General features: G+C 31.8%; 1 long non-coding RNA gene across 1 annotated transcript; it reads left to right on the forward strand.

The window, feature by feature from the left end:
• The first annotated feature begins 5,334 nt into the window (after positions 1-5,334).
• On the forward strand, positions 5,335-22,931 carry LOC136276521 (uncharacterized). The gene is made up of 10 exons (XR_010715002.1): positions 5,335-5,693; positions 7,808-7,903; positions 15,190-15,296; positions 17,162-17,272; positions 18,352-18,510; positions 18,789-19,450; positions 19,706-19,777; positions 20,667-20,738; positions 21,230-21,307; positions 22,361-22,931. It is a non-coding gene; the product is annotated as an uncharacterized lncRNA (long non-coding RNA).

Here is a 22,931-nt window from a genome sequence, read left to right on the forward strand (position 1 = left end):
TAAACACCCCAATCCCCTTCCATTCGCTATGTCACAATAGAATAGGAGACAGACATGCACCTTTAAAAGCAAAATGAATGCTCTGTCCATCCATTATGAAAATCAATATCTCTTCCAATATTATAACCTATTTGAAAATAATCTTACTTATTTTCTCTCTCTTTCTCCCTGTCTCTGTCTGTGTGTGTGTGTGTCTCTCTCTCTCTCTCTCTCTCTCTCTCTCTCTCTCTCTCTCTCTCTCTCTCTCTCTCTCTTATATTAAATACACTGTATATTAGTTTGGACTGATAGAAAATACACAATTTATTTATTTGATTTATTATTGCACTTATTATCCTATCCTATTATCCTAAGATAAAGATCGTCAAACAGTATTTTCCAGTCCAGTTTAATTTAGTATAGACCGGAAGGTGGATGCATTTAAAAGATGAACCCTTTGAAACTTTGATCATTAAGTGCAACAGCAATCTTTTGTCATTAAGTGTCCTCCGTAAAAAGAAATACGATTAAAATATATTAAGAAATTAGCTGGGAAAAATCATCTGTTTATAAATTAATAAAATTAAGTGTCCAACATTATAAAGATTTGTGTAATCTGGGGATATATCTATATTTAGCTTTTAAAAACCGCAACATTATTTCATAAATTGTTTTTTGTTGCGCATGTTATCCTGTGTCTTTATTTCATATCTGATATTGTATCACGCCAAATGTCTATAAATACCATTTTACTTATGTAATATGTTGTTCATATTGCCACAATATGATTATATATTGAGCAAATAAAGAATTACTCTTGTTTATTCATTGAATTTGAACCTGACACTGAGCATGAAGCTGTAGATATGTTAGAGAATGTTGTATATTTATAACATTTGCAAAAACTCTTTATTAGCTTTACTTTAAAAAAAAGTAATGGTAATGGTAATGCATTACTTTACTCATGTAATGGTAATGTAATGCATTACTTCGAGAATATCAATAATGGTAATGGTAATTTAATGCCCAAATTCATGAAGTAATGGTAATGTAATGCATTACTGCACAATGTAATTCGCCCCAAGCCTGGACAGCATACACTCAGGCAAACCAACATCAAGTTTATAGGAGTAAAAAAAGACGCAAGAAGACGCGCTCCGACTTGATAGCCATCATGAAACAAACGACAGATGTAACCATAGAACCCAGCGATATACTTGAAATACACCGTATCCCAGGTTGGGGGGATTCGCCCCGTAATTACCAAACTGAGGAACAGTGATTCGAAAATTAAAATAATCAAACACAGATCAAAAGGTTTGCAACTTATCGATTATTATAGAGTTCTAAATCCAGATAAAAAAAAAATACACATGGCGCAAGAAAAATCCTTTGAAACAAAGTCGTCTTGATATTTTTCTTATTTCTGATAGTCTTTCAAATTTAGTTAAAAACTGTTCTATTAAACCGGGTTACAGGTCTGATCACTCTATTGTTTTACTTGAGATAAAATTTAATCCCTTCCCCAAAGGGTGTGGGCTTTGGAAGTTTAACAATTCTCTTCTGTCAGACAAAGAATATGTAATAAAAGTTAAAGAATCTATTCAGTCAGTTAGTAGACAATATCTAGATAATATAGAGAGTTGTGATTTTCAATGTAGAAATGGTATTAATGAAAGTCTTTTCTTTAGGTGTTAATGATGGAAATAAGGGGGTGAATATTTCTTATTCAACATATAGAAAAAAGGTCAGAAACAACATTGAAAAAAATCTTGTCCTGGAAATAGAATGTATGGGATCAGATTCTACTGTTGATATTGATATTTAGATGTAAAGAAGTGCTCTTGAAAAACTACGCAAGGAAAAGTTGTTTGGACATATGATAAGGTCTCGTGCCCATTGAATGGAGGAAGGTGAAAAACCTTCAAATTTTTTTTGCAATTTGGACTATAGAAATTATATAAACAAAACAATAAAATAAAATTGAAGTTGAGGATATTGAAAGGGTATATGAGCAAGGAAAAATACTAGATTATGTAAAGAAGTACTATGAAAATTTATATGCAAGTGTGGACACATATTTAGTAAGGATTGATTTAGATAATATTATTTTTAATTACAATTCACGTAAGTTAGAAAATGAGATGCCAAATGGTCTAGAAGAAGTTTTTTTTAGAAAAAGAGGTATTTAATGTCATAAAACATATGAAAAACAACAAAACTCCTGGAAGTGATGGGTACACTGCTGAATTTTTAAAAAAAATTTGGAAAGATATTAAAAATTTTGTTGTACGAGCCATTAACTGTATATTTTTGAAAAAGGAACTCCCCACATTGCAGAGACTTGGAATTATTTCATGTCTACCTAAAGGTGATAAGCCTAGACAGATTTTAAAAAACCGGCGACCAATTACTCTTTTAAATGTTTTGTACAAGATTATTTCAGGGTGTGTTAGTTTTAGAATCAAGAAAGTATTAGATTATTTGATATCCGAGTCTGGATTTATGAAAGGACGATACATTGGAGAAAATACTAGATTTATATATGACCTGTTATCTTACAGTGAGTTCAAAAACATGCCTGGTCTTTTAGTACATATAGATTTTGAAAAGGCTTTTCATTCTATATCATGGTCATTCATATACCAAGTCCTTAAATATTTCGGCTTTGGAGAAAATATTATTCAGTGGATGAAGATTTTAAATACAAACTTCCATGCTGCTATTTTACAGTGCGGCTATTTATCACAACAGTTTGTTGTACAAAGGGGATGCAGGCAAGGAGACCCTGTCGCTCCATATTTATTTATCTATCACGTGTGCAGAAATTTTAGCAATAATGATCAAACAAAACAAAGATACTAAAGGTATTTTTATTAATGATACTGAACATAAGATATCACAATATGCTGATGACACTTCACTAGTCCTTGATGGTTCACCAAAATATCTTTTTGTATCTCTAGAAACCATATAATTTTTTTTTTAATTTTTCTGGTTTTAAAATAAATACATCTAAGACAAAGATTATTTGGATTGCACCAAAAAAATTTTCAGATCAGGTTTATCATCACACAAGATGAAAATTGGATTGGGGGTCAACAACATTCAACCTTTTAGGAATTCAGTTCTCAGTAAATCTTCATAATATTGCCGATATGAATTATAATTTGCAAATTCCAAAAATTATAGCTCTGATTGAACAATGGAAAAGACGAATTCTTACTTCCGTTGGTAGAATTACTGTTCTTAAAGGATATAATCATTTCACTACCAAATCCAAAGAAAGAAACAATTTCATAGCTTAATAAAAAATAATTGAATTATTGTGGAAATCTAAGATTGATAAAGTTCAGAGGTCAGTCAATACACAAGACTATTCATCAGGAGGGTTGAAAATGATTGGCATTAACAATTTTATCATATCTCTCAAATGTTCATGGATAAAAAGGCTTACAAAATCAAACAAACCATGGATGGATTTTTTATTTACCATTTATGAAAATGAATTTTTACAGAAATTGTTTGATTTTGGTGATAGTTTTGTAATTGAATGTTTACACAAGGTAAACAATGATTTTTGGAAAGATTTGTTAAATTCATGGTTATGTTTTATTATTACCTATATTGATCACCCAAAGGCAAAAGATAATCTTTTTAAATTTTCCGATGTGGTACAATTCAAAAAACACATAGCAAATAAATGTGTTTTAATAAAAACCTGGTACAAGAATGGTGTAAAGGTCATACAAGATTTTTATGATGAAAATTGTAATCTTTTAAGTTATGAAGAACTTAAATGTATACAATCTCAAGGATATATGTATAATGGAATACAACAGTGTTAAATCAGCATTTTTTAAAGCTGCTTGGTCCGATTTTATATCAAATTTTATGAACGCTTTTAAACGATGGCTATGCTTAGTATATGTATAATAATAGACATTGCAGTAGTTTTCCCAGTCAATTAAGCCAAATTTCAATGAAGAAAAATACGTACAAAATTTGCTAACAAAACAAACGACATTAAAAGGTACCTCGTTATTTCGCCTCATGTTAAATTTCACCCCTGACGACGAGACGGGTATAGTTGTATTACGAATTTGACATCGCTTTAAATAAAGGTCGAAATGATCAGACAAATTACAAATAAACATGTGTACGTTTTGTTCGCTAATATTTCTAAAGTCTGCTTTCTTTACAATCGATGCATGGCATGCGGGTTGAATAACCCCAATCATTCGGGGGACGAAACCAAGCGGTTTCCTTTTCTAAACATTCCCGTGATGCATTTTGGTTTGTTTTTTCGTTTGCCCAAAGAGAAATTATTTTTATTTACTTTGAATATTTCTAACTTTGAAAGGAGACTGATTCTGCTGGTGTAAATAGGAGAAAGTCCATAACTTTCTAAGATAAATGATTTGTATGAAAAAAATGTTGATACTTTAATTACAAAAAAATCGGACCAAGCAGCTTTAAGTTTTTCAAAATGTCTAACACTGACAGGACTTCTGTTAAAAGAAATCCTAATCAATGTATATCATTTTTTTCCAAACAATTATACTCCATGAAAAGTGTACAAAATTTATTGACAATGTTTTGAATGAAAATGTGGTTGTTCCAATTGCTGTAAACAGATGGAAAACAGATCTAACAGATTATAATGTTGAAGATCATACTGTATATGACATTTTTAAGATTTGTTTTAAAACTACCCAAGAATCTTCTGTACAATGGCTTCAATTTAGAATTTTACACAAAATTCTTCCAGTTGGATACTCCCTTAAAAAATCAATATTAAAACTACTGACACATGTGGGTTTTGTAAAAAAAAAATGTAGAAACAATAATACATGTTTTTATTTCCTGTGAGAAAATACATACCCTCTGGAGTGACCTTAGTTTATACATTTATAAAACGACCTCTATAAGAATTGGATTTAATATGTCTAATATCATACTTGGCCAACTTACATTGTCATTTCATAACAAAGTCATTAATTTTATAACTCTGTATATGAAACAGTATGTTTTTTGCTGTCTTATGTCAAATAAGATCCCATGTTTGATTGGTTTCCTTTGTCACTTAAAACTAAAATACAATATTGAAAGATATGCTGCAATAAAAACTTGTAAATTACAATATTTTGAAAACTTATGGGATAGTTGGAAAGGTATCATGGCTGCTGATATCTGATTTATTTTTGTTACACTGTATCATGAATATATATATTTTTTTCTTCTTTTTTTTTTGGTCACTACTTATTTTTTTTCCCTGTACGCAATTAACCACAAAATAACACAAGTCGATATTTATTCATAAGTGTGTGTGTGTGTGTGTGTGTGTGTGTGTGTGTGTGTGTGTGTGTGTGTGTGTGTGTGTGTGTGTGTGTGTGTGTGTGTGTGTGTGTGCGTTTGTATCATGCCGACACCTACGACATGTACTAGTTTACACACGTGCAACTTACTACATTTTCAAAACCTACGACACAAATCCGTGTAGTAAGTTTGCAGAACCCCGTAAATCGGGTTTTTCGACCATGATTTACCCAGAAAATACAAAATTATAAAAAGTGTGAGTTTCCGGTTTACACATGAATTTTGTAACACACGATATCGAGTCTTAATGGGGATGTTACACACTTTGCCCCCTTGCCACATTTGCGCATGCGCAAATTCAACTTCCTATGGAAATAATGGAAACGCAAAAGAAGGTACGATCACTTATTTCTTTCATGAAAAATTAATCTTTTGTTGATTTTTACACCAATTTTCTTTCGAATATATAATTTTAGATCATTTGTTTAAATGCGACATCTGATTTTTCGTTATTCTGCAGCTAAATTGAGGAAAATTTACATGTCTTTGTGTGTGTCACCTCATAAAGTTGTAGATGGTTAAGATGGTTTTCTTTTACGTTTAACTGGGTTTAATTTCGGTAGTAGTCAAACACATGTAGTGTGTGCTTTTTTTAATTTGTGTTTTAAATAATCATTTATTTCATTACAATTTTAGTATACCATTGAAATTTTTGATAAACTCTCAAAAAGTTAGAATTTCCTCTAGACTTTAACAAGTTGCATGTAGCACAATCGAGAATTATGTGCCTCCTGCATGTTCTTCTAAACATTTTAGGGGTTTTAATTGTGAAAATGTGTTGTTATTAGTTCGGGTAATTAAAGAATAATGAAGAAAAAATTAACATTAACTTGGAACTTTTGAAATTTAGACTCTCTACAGTATATACTTTTTATCAAGAGGAGAAAAATATGGATTTCCTCAAGGGGGTCAACAATTTTTCATAGGCCTTAACTGGGGAATCTTTTAATTATATTCTCTTTTGGAATTCACAACAAACAATTAATCATGAAGAAATAAACAATATGTTTCTTAACTTTCAAATTTACACCCAACACATTTTATCCAAAATAAAGAAATATTTTCTGTTCAACGGCTTTAATTGTGGAGTTTCTTAGTAAAGTTCTCTTCAATCAATCAAGAAAAATTAGCAAATTGTTGCTCTATTTTAATCACATATTAATTCTTTCATTAAATTACACCCTCATGAGAAAACTCTAAGTTTCAATTTAATGCCCCCCCCCCCCCCAAAAAAATCAGTACGGTAAATCACTTATAAAAACCCTTTAATTTCATGAGCTTAATTTTTGCACCATAATTTACTCTTCCTTGCATTAAAACAAAGAAATGATTATTAGAATAATTATTAGAAAAAATCCTATTATTATTTACATAAACACCCATGGGGAAACCCAAACTTTTCATTTTAACGTTAAAAAATCAGTAATGTTAAACCCTAATTTGTCCTTAATGACATTAATACAAAGTAATAATCAGTTTTAGTTTAAGGGAAAGGCTCATTTACAAATTGCACCCCAAAGGAAAAACCGTGTTTTTCATTTTAATTTTAAAAATCAGTATTAAATTGAAAACCCCTTTTATCCTTTTTTTTTGAAAATCCTATTATCATAAACTATGACCCATATGAGGAAACACATTATTTTCTTTTTATCGTTGAAAGATCTGACAGGTATAGTTAAACATTTAGGAAACCACATGCATCTTTCAGGACCAGAATGTACACCCTTATTCCCCCTAATGACATTATTACAAACAAATAATCAGCATTAGTTTGAGGAAAACCCTTTTTTTAAGAAATTACACCCCCATAAGGAAAACAATAATTTTTAATTTAATGTTTAAAATTTAATACACGCAGTAAATCACTTAGAAAACTCTCTAAATCTTTTTTTCATCATTATTATTATCATTTGTACCCTTATTTATCTTTCATTACATTGATACAAAGAAATGGTTCTAATAAGTATAAGGAAAGATCCTATATGTAGATATATATGAAGTTTGATCCCCATGAGGAAACTCATTTTATTTTTATTTTAAAATTTAATAAATCATTATAAAAACAATACCCCCCCCCCCCCAATCTTTCGGGATCAATTTTTACACCATATTCATCCTCATTAATAATGACATCAATGCAAACTTGTAAAACAAAAACAAAAAACCTACAAGAGAGCTAAATAAATACTGAATCTTGTAAACACTCTCCAAAAGTAAAAAAATATTCTTTAACAAGGTAATTATTTAAACAATTTTACTCTGCTTCATTTTCAAATTCATTGAAGTTTACCTCTTTTTTTATTTAAATTGAAGTTTATTGATTTGAGTGCCTGTAATACATATGAGAACAATTCTTTGTATACGAGTTGACCTGTATACGAATTGGTCTGTGTACGACTTGACCTGACAGTGTTACGACATATCCGGTAAAAAAAATGTCACAAAACAGACTTAAAGTCGATGCGAAGCAGATCCGCTTTGCAGCTGCTACATTGCAAGTATATGGGACGAATTCTTACTGTGACCTGAGCGTAGCCTGGTCACGGTAAGATTATTCTTTCTATAGATTGACCAGTACTGAATAGGGTATAGATTTGGCGGTGCTTTAAATGTTCCTGGGTGTTGTTTTGAAATCTTTTTTTTTTCTTTGGCTGATGTACTCTATATTATTGCTGATAGTAATGCAATATTGCTTTATTTAGAATTTTGTCCTAAAAACTTATATTGGAAGCCATTTTACCATTTACGAATAAATCAATAAGTTCTGAATAGGATAGCTGTTTCCATGGAAATCGAATGCAGATAAAAAGTTTTAGCCCTATTTAAACACCATCAATTGAACCTATTGAAAAAGAGGTTTGATGCATACCAACCAGCTATTGGCAATTCTTTTAACCTATACAGTTAATTTAATTTGCATGGATTTAACAAACAAGATCACTATAACAATACTTTAGACTACATGTAGTTTCTAAAATCTAATATCTTGTCGGAGTACAGTTGCCGCACCTCCATTTATCATTACTGTGGTTCAATATGATTTATTTAAGACTTAGTAAGAAAATTTAATGAATTCCAGAAGTAATTGTTTTAATCTATTCTTCATATAATCCTGAAACAGACAAAAACAAATTGAGTTTTTGGAATTTATAAATGGCAGCTTAATAAGATTTTTCATCCTTCTGCATTTTTTAAAATTTATATCCTGCATGCTTATATGGGTATGTAAGAATAATACCAAAACAACTTTTGATAGAAGAAATCTTGTTACATGTGAAAATATAAGGCGTCAACAGACTATTTTATGCACATAATAACGTTGCAATGACCTTGCAAAGCAAAAGTTTAATATTGGTTGACTAATGTAAGACTGTAGTATTGAATACGTACATGTATATGACCGCAAAAAATGAAACTACTGCAAAATTTAAACAAGCATTATAAGTGTATTATATTAAAGGTAATGATTTTTTCTCCAACTTTTATTTCCATAACTATTTGCTATTCAACATATGAACTATTCGGAACTGGTCAACGACTGTATGAATAAAATTAAAGATTTACTATAAATTACAAAAGAGGTAGCCTAAGGGGACATTTACTTTTAAGTTGAAGTTTCTGACTAGCTTAATAATAATTCGGATGCTAAAAAGTTAAAGTCAAGTGAAGAAAGAGAGTAAAAATAGATATCAAAAACAGTTTCTGTGGTTAAGGAATAAGGTGCACCATCCAGTCTTTAATCTATCTTTCTATAGACTATCAGATGATGAATCAAATTGCCTTAAAAATAAGCCCCTTTCTGAGTTTCACATCACTTTATAGCAAGATACAGGAATGCCTATTGGGGGCAGTCTGCAGAAATCCAACCCAGAATATTGGTAACAAAATACACTAAATTCCTCTCTGACACAAACAAATAAAACTATTTCAGGGGGAGGGGATTGTAGCAGCTCATCTCATGACTTGAGGGTGGTACATTTAAAGGAAAAATTCAAATTCTAGATGGGGAGGGGGTGGTATATCTGGATGGAACAATGCATATAAAAAATGGCAGGTGAATAAACAAGGATGTTTTGCAAAAAGGGCACATGTTGAAACATTAGATTGAAGTCATCATAGTAATACATGTAATTCATGAATTGTTCATGTCTAGTTGTCTATTTCTTGAACACCCAGCTAGCTACATGTACATCATTTTGACTATGTCTGTGGTTATCGGAATCTAAGATCAAGCAAGAAGAGATTTGATATTAGTATTGACCCAAATTGTTTTTTAAAAATTACAAGAGCCTTTTTTATTTATATTACAGAGATAAAACAAATACATACATGTATGGAGAACTCTCTCGGTAGTGTGCGCATGATGTATGAGTTGTCTAATTGTATGGTCTAATTTCAATTTGGTTGGACTGACAATTTATGAATATGAGCATTTTTACTTTCTAATTTTCTGTCTAAAATGTTAATCAATTAAACCTTAAAATGAGTTGTTTAATCTGCGCAATTCTCATCTGGTTTAAGGTTGAGGCTGACTTTAGTTTGCATGGTTCATGTTTTTGTGCATTCTGATCGAGTAAAATACAGTGTATTTCAACCTTTTATGATTTTTATATAGATATAGACATTTATTAAATTGAACACAATAAACACATGATAAACAATTTTTTTTCTACAATTTTTCTGTGGTTTGGTAGGTGAGCATTGCCATTGATCTTGCTTTATATGTCGACATTATGATAAAATGAAGCTTTGTAGGAGTATATAGGAAAAAAGAAAAAGTAAAAATCGTAACCCTTTGAAATTGTATACACTAAATGATGGTATCTCCAGGGTTATTTTGCTTCATTTTGAATGAATCCATCATAGCAATTAATCTACATTTGTAATACATGTACCCAAAATACATGTATATAGCAAAATTTATCAACTGTTCATATTTTGAGATGACCCTCACTTAAACTAGATGGTTGAATTTAGTATTCTTTACATATAAGGTACAAAATGATATTGCTAATCGCGATATCACAATTCAAAGAAAATCTCTATTGTAGTATTTTTTTTAAATCTGCTACGAAGTGCGGAAAATGAAAATTCTCTAAATATTCCTATAGAAAAATATACCTGTATTTTGAGATTGCCCCACAAAAGAACCAGATGGTTGTTTTTTTCTTTTTTTTTAAACTAGAGCTGATGTAAATTACATATGGTTAAAAATAAGAGGTTTTCTAATGGGTTTTTTTTATGCACCCCCCCCCTTCCCAAATCGACCAGCTTAAATTATACTTGAGTTCAGGAAATCAGGGACATATACATGTATGTACACTCAGGTGCCAAAAGTAGGTCAATTTATTTTTTCTTTTCACCATATATTAATTGAAATTTTTTTTTTTTAGAATTGTTAAAATGAAACCCTTTGACCATGTACATTGAAAAGACTTGGATTGATACATTAAGAATTTTTCTAGCTCTTTTTGCATCTTATTTGAATATTTTTCCAACCTTCTATTACTGAAATTTAATATAAACAGTTCAAAGTAAGATTTTTCGGCTCATACATTGCAAAAAATATATAGTAGAGCTCTTAAAAACTATCTCAGTGTTGTGTTTGAAATATTCAAATTTTACAAATGAGTTGTCAAAAACTAATGTACGACAACAAGTGGAAATTGAATCTACTATGCTGGAAATCAATATCAACTTCTTCAAAATCTGACCAATAATCTGACCTGAAAACCTTTTAAAAAAAAGTCTTGTTTTCGATGAAATATATAGGGAAAAACAAAAAATTGACATACTTTTGGCACATTAGTGGACCACAGGGCGAAAAACCATCTTTAAGCAAGTCCTTAAAGGTGGCTTAAAGGTGACTTAAAGGAGCTTAAAGGCTATACAACCTTTAAGCCGCCTTTAAGTCACCTTTAAGCAAGTGCTTATAGGTCCTTAATGTCCAAACTTCTTTAAGCCACCTTTAAGCCACCTTTAAGCCATCTTTAAGCATCTTTAAGTGGCATTTACGCTCTCTTTACACTGCCTTTACACTGTCTTTAAGTGGCTTTTAAGTCAATATTGATCAAGCTGAACAATAAAAACATATATTTAATGCAAAAGCTCTTTTATAGAGATGGGAGGGGTCATCCGAGTGATAATATAATTTCCAAGGAAGGGGGGGGGGGTGTTCCAGGCGGTTTTAATCGTCGCTCCATTAAACACAGATCGCTTTCATCAGCACCGCTCCGATGGACACAGATTGCCGTTATAAAATTCTTTATAATTTTTTGGGGGTTTCAAAATTATTGTAGGGATGAGCGCAGTCTCTGTATCTTAATATGTGCATAAAACTAATTAAAGTATGTTTGTTTCCTAATATAAATTAATCGGTGAAAAAATCTCTCTCTCTCTCTCTCTCTCTCTCTCTCTCTCTCTCTCTCTCTCTCTCTCTCTCTGTTCCTCCGGTTATTAAACAAAGTAAAGATAATGAACCAAAAATGCATGATTTAATTTGATAATCGGTTTAAGGTTTGTATTTTTTTTTTCAATTTTCATTATTTCTAACTCTAGATCTGCTAGATACATGTTAAAGATGAAAAGACCCTGAACTGCCTTTGTTATATCAGGCAGGATATTACTGCTTTGTTTGTCTAGACATAGTTTTGTTCGTTTGTGTATATCTAATTAGAGTCTATTGTTTGTCCAACTTAAGAAAACCCCTGGAACTAACACAGAATATACAAGATATACACAACAGTTGTGTCGTGTGCCCAGGTGCATGTTTGTGTATATCTAATTAAAGTCTATTGTTTGTCCAACTTAAGAAAACCCCTGGAACTAACACAGAATATACAAGATATACACAACAGGTGTGTCGTGTGCCCAGGTGCACGTCAGGGTTTCTAAAGGCGTTGAATCTTAGTATGTACGAGTATACGATAAATCTAGTGAATAAAAGTTAATTTACATTTGTAATTCATTTTCAAAGTATTATTTCCTAGCTCTGGGTTTCAAAGATGTTACGTCTACAAATTAACGATACATGTATGTAAGAGTAAAATCTTGAGGCTAATTAATTAATGTACCGGTGATCATAAATAGGGGTTGATTATTTAAATATATGTATAAGGGTAAATATGTCAAATATACCCGGCCTGGCACATCATACAATTGTATATACAAGTCATTTGCAATTGCCACATGCAGTAAATACGTCACCGGTAATTGGTAATTTTGTTTGTTATAGAATTGATAGTTTAAAAATCATGTACATACAATTACATGTAAATATTTAAACATATTGGAACGGCGCCGCGATCATGAAAACCGGGAAATTGAACAAATACCCTAATAGTATGAATGCATTTCATAAATTAAAAAGAAATGATTTCATTTTCTTTCTTATAAATTAGATGAACGTATATCTACTCGGTTAAATTTATTAACTAAGAAAGCCTACTATAGTGAACCTAACGGTTTCCATTTAGGTATAATATATTTTTGTTCACTGAAGACCAAGTTCCGTATTTCATTCTAAATATACGCATGCATGTAATTTATAAATTAGATATGATTGATTGTTACAAACTGAATGGTTTGTCAAAATCTTTCAAGTAAACACATTCAATACAGTGATTCAATATCCACTGATATATAGGATATAAAAACGCTCACAGATATGTAAATTGCCGTGGCGCAGAGGATGTGTGGTGATGCTAGTAAACTAAGGGTCCCGGGTTCAATTCTCGCTGTGGCCGATTTTATTTTGTTTTTTTTTTCATTTTTCTTTCTAGAACAAAAACCGGTTTAATACCTTTTCTTTCATAAAGTTAATACATTTTGTTGGAAATTAAGCACAATATTGAAATAAAAAATTTGTAATGGCTTAAAGGTGGCTTAAAGGTAGCTTAAAGGTGGCTTAAAGGTGGCTTAAAGAAGTTTGGACATTAAGGACCTATAAGTTGTCCTTAAAGGTGGCTTAAAGGTGGCTTAAAGATAGTCTTTAAGCTGCCTTTAAGCCATCTTTACGCTTTCTTTAAGCCATCTTTAAGCAACACATATAGCTTAAAGGTAGCTTAAAGGTGGCTTAAAGATCGTCTTTAAGCTACCTTTAAGCATCTTTAAGCTATCTTTACGGAGAACTTAAAGATGGTCATTCATCCTGTGGACAATCATGTAATAATGCCTGATATTCATGGTCTGTGTGTTGCCTCTTTACCAATCTTGTGCAGTAAGTTTCAATTGAATAACATAAACATTATTTTATACATGTGAATCAACCCACCTTGTGTAATGAGTTTTCTTGCAACCAACATTTACCATGGTTGGTTGCATTGCCAACAATTTTATGTATTTCATATGCACATGTAGTGTCAATTTTCTTGCCAATATAATATATATTTCCTAGACACATATAGCAAGTTTCCCAATTACACCAGTATAAATTCACCTCACAGATGTAGTGAGTTTCATTACCAATTAATGTACATTCCTACACACATGTAGTGAGTTTCTTGTCCATATTCATTTAAATTACCACACACATGTAGTGAGTTTCCTTGTCCATATTCATTTAAATTACCACACACATGTAGTGAGTTTCCTTGTCTATATTCATTTAAATTACCACACACATGTAGTGAGTTTCCTTGTCCATATTCATTTAAATTACCACACACTTGTAGTGAGTTTCATTGCCAATATACAGGTAACTCTCAATGGCTCGAACTTTGATTGGATCGAAGTTCTTGATCGCTGGAAGTGAGTCTAGGGTCCCGACTTTTCCCCCTATATAACTAAGCAAATTTACTATTGATTTCTCAAACTCTTGATCTCTCGAAAACCCTAGCTTGATCTCTCTAAGTCAAACTGCAGTCCCGTTCATAATCTATAGTTTCTTACTCTCGATACCTCAAAGTCTCCGTGTATCTCCAAGCACTATACCTAAATAACACCTTAGACGCGGGACTTGTGTCATGGTCAAATTTTAGAATTATAAAACTGTTAAAAGTATGCTTATCAGCATCATTGTCATTGTAATGATTATATTGCTGAACAAGTTCTTACAGCTGGTGAAGGATCCTTACGGTGGGAACAATGGGTGATACTTAGTTATCACATTTATATGACATGTTAATCGTCTCGCACTCCAGTAGTACTGAGCAATTTGGTCTTAATATGATGCATAAAATAAATAATTTAGTTTTAAAAACATCCAGTTCTGTATATTTTACTGAAAAGAAAACGTTGTTTAAGCATGAGCGTAAGGTTATCACTAATTAAATGGCTTAATCATAACATCCGGTAAGACTAATTTTAAAACCCATTGGTCAACCCAGAAAATTCCGAACTCTTGAAAACTCGAACTCTTGAAACTTCAAAGTTTTTCCTTGGACCCATGGACTTCCAGCTATCGAGAGTTACCTGTACAATCCTACACACATGTAGTGAGTCTCCTTGTCCATATTCATTTAAATTACCACACACATGTAGTGAGTTTCATTGCAAATATACCTTTCCACACACATGTAGTGAGTCTCCTTGTCCATATTCATTTAAATTACCACACACATGTAGTGAGTTTCCTTGTCCATATACATTTCCACACACATCATGTACATGTATAGTGATTTTCACTGAATTGGATTTCATGTGATAAATCAATAGTCATCATGAGGTGATAATGATAATAATAATTAAGGTGAAAAGTTGATAATTATCCACCTTATATACATTTAGTATAATATCTCATAACTCACATTAATGAAGTATGGCATCTCATATAACTCACATTTTAATTTGTATTGGCATTCATGTACAACTTCTTCTTCTTCTTTTTTCTAGCTTATGTAAGTTATAAAGCAGTCAACTAAAAAGATGGCAGCTTATTCAAGGGGGAAAATTGCAGTAAGTGAAATTTTTAACATTGTACATACAGTTGAACTTTTAAGGTATATTTCAAACAACAGTACATGTGTATCGAATACGATGATATGTTAAAGTTATTTGGGTGTGCATATCTCTCATTCTTTGAGTAAACATTTTACCGGTGATATCTCAAATTCTCATATTTAGATGTTAATTCTTGTTTTTGCTTAGTGTGACATATTGAAGTTTTCTATAATTGTCATACAGTCACAATATATGCTCAAATTGTTTTATCAGCAATTTGAACAAAATCAGTTGCTCGGTCTGTTTTGTTTGTAAGTGAAATTATCACAACAGGAAAGTGAATTAATCAATGGTTTTATCAAATTTATGATAATAAAAAAAACAATGCGACAGTATTAAGTATTACAGTCCCTTAAACCATCTACTTTCCCATTTTTTCGTGCATTCACCATGCGCTCACCGTGCATTCACCGTGCGCTCACCGTGCACTCACAGTGCGTTCACTTGCACTCTTCACTCCGCTCCTTTTGTGCACACCGTTCAGAAAGCGCTCATTGCGCGTTCACCTTTGTTCACTTATCGTTCACCGTTCACTTATCGTTCGAATTCAGTCCGTTTTCATTCATTTTCATTCGGAACTTCAAAAATGAAAGAATCGATCTCAGCAAAATGAGGAAAAAAACCTTGCGTTAAGGTGAAAGGAAACTAATATTACACATAAAGCATCATTTTAATTAGAATTTAATCCGTGGAATTTAAAGTACACATTCTTGAGCAGGTCTGTTTTTTGCTGTTGTTGTTTTTTATCACTCTCCTAAACAGGCATTTTTTTTGTTGATTCGAAAATGGCTTAAGTATGCAGTTACTGTAAAAATTTTATGTTACACAATACAGCGATAAATTGATACACAAATAATATTTAATGATTCATTTTAAGATAGTCAGTCCAGTCGTTTAAAAACAGAAGAATTCAATCAACTAACGATTCGACACATATATATATAAATATAAATATAAGAAACTGACATTGTATTTGTGTATTTTTCACGATTCAAATAATAATTCCTTCGATTCCAAATCACAAACATATCCATGTTCGACAATAAACTGTCTTACTGAACAGATCAACTTAAGATAGTAAACATAAATGCGTGTTAATTTATAGATTAACAATTGTTTTATGTATTATTTAGACATTTTTATCATTACATTACTCGATTATCTGTTGATAAAATTAATATTATGGTCTTAAATTTGGTTTTATTTAACTGTTATTCCTAAACATGCATAAATGGTATGGTATAACTTTAAAGATAATACAGGATAGATATTATTTGCAGGATAGTCGATAGGATAGGACTGTTTTGTCAACTTTCAAGATAGCAGCACTGTACGTGTAGTTTATTAGCATGTTTTTCCTGATTTCCGTCAAAATACAATGTAAGGATAACCATCGAGACACTCCGAATAAATCGTTCATCTTGCGTTCACATATCGTTCACCGTTCATCGTTCAGCGCTTCATGTGCACTCTGCCTTCGCTCATCGTTCACCTTTCATTAGCGTTCACCAGATTCCGTTCAGCGTGTGCTTACGTGGAATGTTTCAGGGACTGTTTGTGTAAAATTAGCATTCTAATTTATGTATGTAATATATCTTTTTTATGTATGCACGGTGTCAGGGCTCTACATTAACTTTTTTTCCTTCTTGTCCATTCGGACAAGTGATTATGACCGTGTGCATTATATAAGTAATATTAATAAAGTTTTTATTTTGATCTTGAAATAGTTGAAAAGGAGTTTGCAAACCAAAATGGAAGGCCTTAAGATAATTTGATTTTAAAATCAATGCGATAGTTTAAAAGACAAATTTTGCATATTTTGAAATAAAACTTTATTCTAATGAGTAATTTATTTATGTGCTAGAAACAACGAATAAGCCCTAAAAGAGAGGCAGAATTTATGTGTCAGAATTTATGTGTCGTTCTGGACTGGACTGTGATGCATTAAAAGTTGAATTGATCAACAGAAGAATTGGTGAGTTGATACACATCTATTACTACTATACATTAAAATAAAAGACTCGAATTTTTGGGCTTTAATATCGAGAAATCAGAAGAGAACTGTCTTTTGTTCTTTATTTTTTAAACATCATTGGTATTTGAAGATTACCAGTTTGTTTTTATTTTTTCTCAATCAAGCTTCGCTTATTAATAATCAACGAAAATTCCTTATAAAAATTCGGAATCATCTGGATTTTTTTTATTCTACAATCTTGCGCATGTGCATTCCATTCACGCTAAATCACGGGAGGCTCTTTAGTTTATGTTTCCACAATATCACACTTGCATGGATAAACTCAGAAACGATAATACACATATGTTTAAATTTTCATTGAAAATTTGCTATATCCTGAGAGTTTGAATGTCAACATGTTGTGTAAATTCGAAGTGAGTAAAAAACATTGGTAAAAAAGTGTTGAATTCTTCATTAATATGAATTAAATTTTTAGAAGAAAGGTATTTACAGCCTCAAAATGGTTTGTTATGAATAATTTGACTGTTAATCACAATGCAGCTTCAATAATTTTCTCCAAAACCGTTTCGAAGCGATTATGCAATTTTTTGCTACATTACGGGTATATGAGAGGCATTTCAACTGTGGTGAAGGCCTGTCCCGAGACACAGTTAGATTATTCTAACTAAGCAGAGTGTAGTGAAATTAATAGCATTATTGTAGGCTTAAAGCTTGGTTATGTAAATATGGTGTGTCGATGTATCTATTTCGTGAATGTCCGATATCATATGCAATATGTCAAACCGTGCATGCACGGTCAGAGTCTAGTGTAATAGAAAATAGTATCATTTCTTTGTTTTTATGTACCAATCTACTCAGTTTCACACATTTGTTTCCCTTGATTATGCAGATCCTTAAATGAAAAATGTCATTAGTTTCTGGAACAATTTTAGCCCCTTGCATTTGATAATCACAATTATACAAATAATTCCATAATAAAAGGCATTTATAAATAAATTAGGTTTTGTGCATGATTTGTGAACACACTGTACAATCATGTAATGCAAAATATTCACCAATATTTTTTTTCTTATTTTAAGGATATGGGGTTTTTGCAACTCAAAATTTTCCAAAAGGAAGCTTTTTGGTAGAATATGTTGGAGAGAGAATTGTGCCCAAGGAAGCAGAAGAAAGAGAAAAGAAGCGCAAAAAAAACATACTAGTTATATGTTTTACTTTAAGTGGAATGGTCTGAAGTGGTAAGCAAATATAATATATTTATTGTGATTGTTATGAGAGAGAGAGAGAGAGAGAGAGAGAGAGAGAGATACAATTGTTTTATTTGCCTATTTTAGATTTTTTGTAATACAACTTTTTCTGGTTCTTATGAGAATGTGAAATTGATATCCATATACAGTTTACTAGATGCTGGGAATTGTACAATTTAGGTCAGATTTTGATGACAGAAAATTAATTAGAATTTAATAAAAAAAAATTGTGTTTGAATATTCTCACCACCCTGGCAATTTGTTTTTAGAAATTGCAGTGTTTGCGGCAGGTTATGAGTTCTGAGAATTGGCAAAAAACCATTGTTACGTACATTTCAACTAAATATGGAGATGAAAATGATATCCTGTATAACTATTTGCACTTTATAAAGGAAAGTAAAGTGAGCATGAGATAAAAAGTTTTATACAATAATTAGGTATTTTCTATTACCATGATTACACTATAATTCAGTGAATAAATCATTCTGACATCTTGGCTTGATGACTAAAATAACACCATGCATACGTAACAGGATTGGAAATATAATGACGGCCAAACAGAGATTTGAACCAGGGCATCCAGAATCACTAGATATGTACTCTACCAACTGAGCTATATATAGCCACCGATGATCAAACCAGTCCCACTTTCACACATGTATGTGTAAATTCATTTTCATTAAATACCGGGTGCAACCCTGCAAAAATCTATAAAATTGTTTTTTTTGTTTGTAACATTGATGCAACTAACACTGAAAGAAAGGGGAAGTATATAAAGGACGAGGAAGTCGGAAGTCCGTTGAATAACTGTGTTATGCGCCTTTTGGTTACCGAGAATTATCCAAGGCTCTGCCTCTTTGCAAATAGAGATATTAAAGCTGGAGAAGAGTTAAGATATGATTATGGGGAAGCCAACCTACCTTGGCGACAAGTATGTGACAATTTTAATAATTGTTGATGTGTTAATGTGATTTAAATGTCAAAAGGATTTCAAAAAAAAAATGCACATGGTTTAACATTTCATATTGTTTTTTACAACAAGAATTAGTATAATCAGTGAATCAATTAATTTTTAACCTGTATAATATTGAGTTTACTGCGCGAGAGTACATGTAGTTCAGAACTGCACAGTAATAAATACTATATAATTTAATAATAAATTGTTACAACTATTGTTCTCTTTAAGATTCACCTGATGATAATCCATGTGATGATAACCCATTTGATGTCAACCAGGACAGTGAGGAGAACAATGAAGGTTACTTTTACTTAATGTTTCTAGTGTTCATTTTGATACATGTACATGTATTAAAATGTATTTAATATTTATGTGTAACATATGTCATAACAAATACTGGTACACATTTCCTGCACATGTGGTGAATTTCCTTTCCATTTTGAATGCATTTCCCACACATATGAGTGAATTTCTTCGCCAGTGTACATTTACTCAGATGTAGTGAGTTTCATTGTCCATATCCATTTAAATTACCACACACATGTAGTGAGTTTCCTTGTCCATATTCATTTAAATTACCACACACATGTAGTGAGTTTCCTTGTCCATATTCATTTAAATTACCACACACATGTAGTGAGTTTCCTTGCCAATATACATTTCCACACACATGTAGTAAATTTCCTTGTCCATATTCATTTAAATTAACTTTTTCAGTGTTTTTGCTTGTGATAACATATGATAACACAATTGATTTTGTACTATACAGTCCATTAAATTCAAATAACGTATGATTTGGGCGCAAGCAGGGTTTGCTTATTTATATTCAAATATTTAATTGTACAACTGCTGGACATTGTCAAATCCATCATAAAGCCCTCGTGCTTCATTGGATTTGATCATGCCCCGACCAAAATTATCAACCCATAATACATGTACTGAAAGAATGATTCCTTATTCCTTAATAACTACCACACACATGTAGTGAGTTTCCTTGCCAATATACATTATCTTCACACACGTAGTGAGTTTTCTTTTCAATACACATTAATCATGCACATTTAAAAAGCAGACTTTGATGAAATTGATTTCGCTGACAAAGGTGTGTTTATAAATCATGTTTTTATTTTCTGTCTATTCCCCAAGAATTTTCAAGGCTGTTTATTGATGTGTCTTTTCTTCAATATAGAAACTACTGATACTGAAACAGAGAGTGAAAAAGAAGTTGACGATGATTCCAACACTGCATCCCCTATGGAAGGTACTTTTCATTCAGTTGATTAGATCCAGATCTTTTTTAATATTCCAGAGTTAGGTAGCCTATTAAAGTAGAAGGTATTGCAACAAATGTTTCAAATATAAGTAGGGTGTGCACTGTTCAACCTGCCAACTGTGCAATCCGGTACACTGGACATTCTGACCTCATACTTGTATTTTATTCCCAATTTTTTTTTATAATGTATCTAGGATAAAACACTACACTGTAAGTTTCATAACCTGAGGTTTTATTTGGTCAAAGTACTTTAAGTAATTCAACACATTACATATTGTACATGCACAGTAATTGCTTGTTGGCTAGGTTACCGGTACAAAGATGTCCTGTAAGGTTAAAAGTTATGGTCGTTTTAGAGCATAGTTAACTACATTTTCTAGTTAATAGTAAATAGTGTATACTGTGTAATTTCATACCTTTTGTGCTACTTGAGGTGAATTTGTATCGAGATGTAATTAACATTGTGTATTGTATTGCAGTTCCATGTAAAAGTAAAAAGCTAAGCACAGAGAGATCATCATGCCCACCCCATGCAAAACCTGAGGCTCAAGGACAAGGTATTATCTTTGATTATATAAATTTAAAACTTTTTACGGACACCACCTGTCAGTTGCCATTAGTGACAGTAACTTAATTGCATATAAATTAGGTATTGTAGATTCAAGTTTGTTCAAATTATGGTCCCTGGGGGTAGGGTGGGGCTACAATGGGGGATAAATTATATATAGAGAAAATCTTTAAAAATCTTTTTCTCAAAACTATTTGGCCAGAAAAGCTCAAATTAAAATGGAAGCATCCTCAGGTAGTGTAGATCCAAGTTTGTTCAAATCATAGTCCCTGGGGGTAGGGTGGGGCCACAATTGGAAGATCAAGTTTTACATAGGAATATATAGAGAAAATCTTTAAAAATCTTCTTTTTTAAGACTATTAAAAGTATTTGGCCAGAAAGGCTTAAACTTGTGTAGAGGCATCTTTGGGTAACTATGTAAATTCAAGTTTGCGAAATCACAGTCCCTAGTGGTAGGGCGGGGCCGTGATGGCGGTTTGGATTTTTACATAGGAATATATAGAGAAAATCTTTAAAAATATTCTGGGAAAGTTTTCGGTCCTAAACTCAGTACTTAGTGTGAAAGCACGGGTTATGCAGATTTAAGTCTGATGAAACCCCGATTCCATAACGAAAAGTGGTGCCACAAAATGGGGGGGGGGCTATTTAGGAATAAAGAAAAATCTTCTTACAAGTACAACAACAAAAGGGGCTTGGTATTTACCCAAAATAAAGAGGTGGATAAAAATTGGCAGATTTTCAAGTTTTTACTGTACTTAGTTGTCAAGATATTTTGATACTGTTATGCTAATTTGATCAGAATTAAGGCAATTGTTGCTCAGGTGAGCGATGTGGCCCCTGGGCCTCTTGTTTAAATTCTTGGATACAATGAATGAATTAATATCTTTTTACTATATTTCATACAGTTTTAACATTCAAAGGAAGGATACCAATTTTTGAATAAAGACTATACATTTGGGCTGAAGAACAAAAAACCTTAATGACAAAAATATGATAAAGATACAGCAATTTTAAAATAATAAAATCTTATTTTTTTTCGCAGCCAGTGTTCAACGTCACACATGGACTGCTGTAGAAAAGGCATCCTTGGAGCGACAGTTTAATAACTTTATCAAACGAGGGAAAACTCCTGGTCAGCTTGACTGTTTAAACGCCATTAGGAAGGAAAAGGCATCATCAGGCTTCACTTGGCGCAATGTGAAGTTTGCTGTCAAAAACATAATACCTCTCGTCTGAGAAGTTGCAGAAAATGAAATTCCAGGTGGTCGCAACGTTAAATTTCTATGTGTTATAATTATGTTACCGTAATGAAGTTCGAATGCATACTGTTTGTGCTGTATTATCAATTTGTTAATAACATTATGCCCGTATCTAAATTTAATACAGGGTGCATGCATTTGTGACAAATGCTTATTGGCTTATACAAATGTACATTTATTTTTTTGTCTGTTATTCTACTTCCTATTCCATGAAACATTTTGAAATGGCAGAAATGGGTAGACATTATTTGACATTTTAATTGATAAAATATGATCAGAAATGTAAAGAAGGGCACGCATCATGCATGATAATGTCAATAATTGATTGAAATTATTTGAATTCATAAACAAAAT

Source organism: Magallana gigas, chromosome 6 (genome assembly GCF_963853765.1).
Source record: "Magallana gigas chromosome 6, xbMagGiga1.1, whole genome shotgun sequence".
NCBI classification, from domain to species: domain Eukaryota; kingdom Metazoa; phylum Mollusca; class Bivalvia; order Ostreida; family Ostreidae; genus Magallana; species Magallana gigas.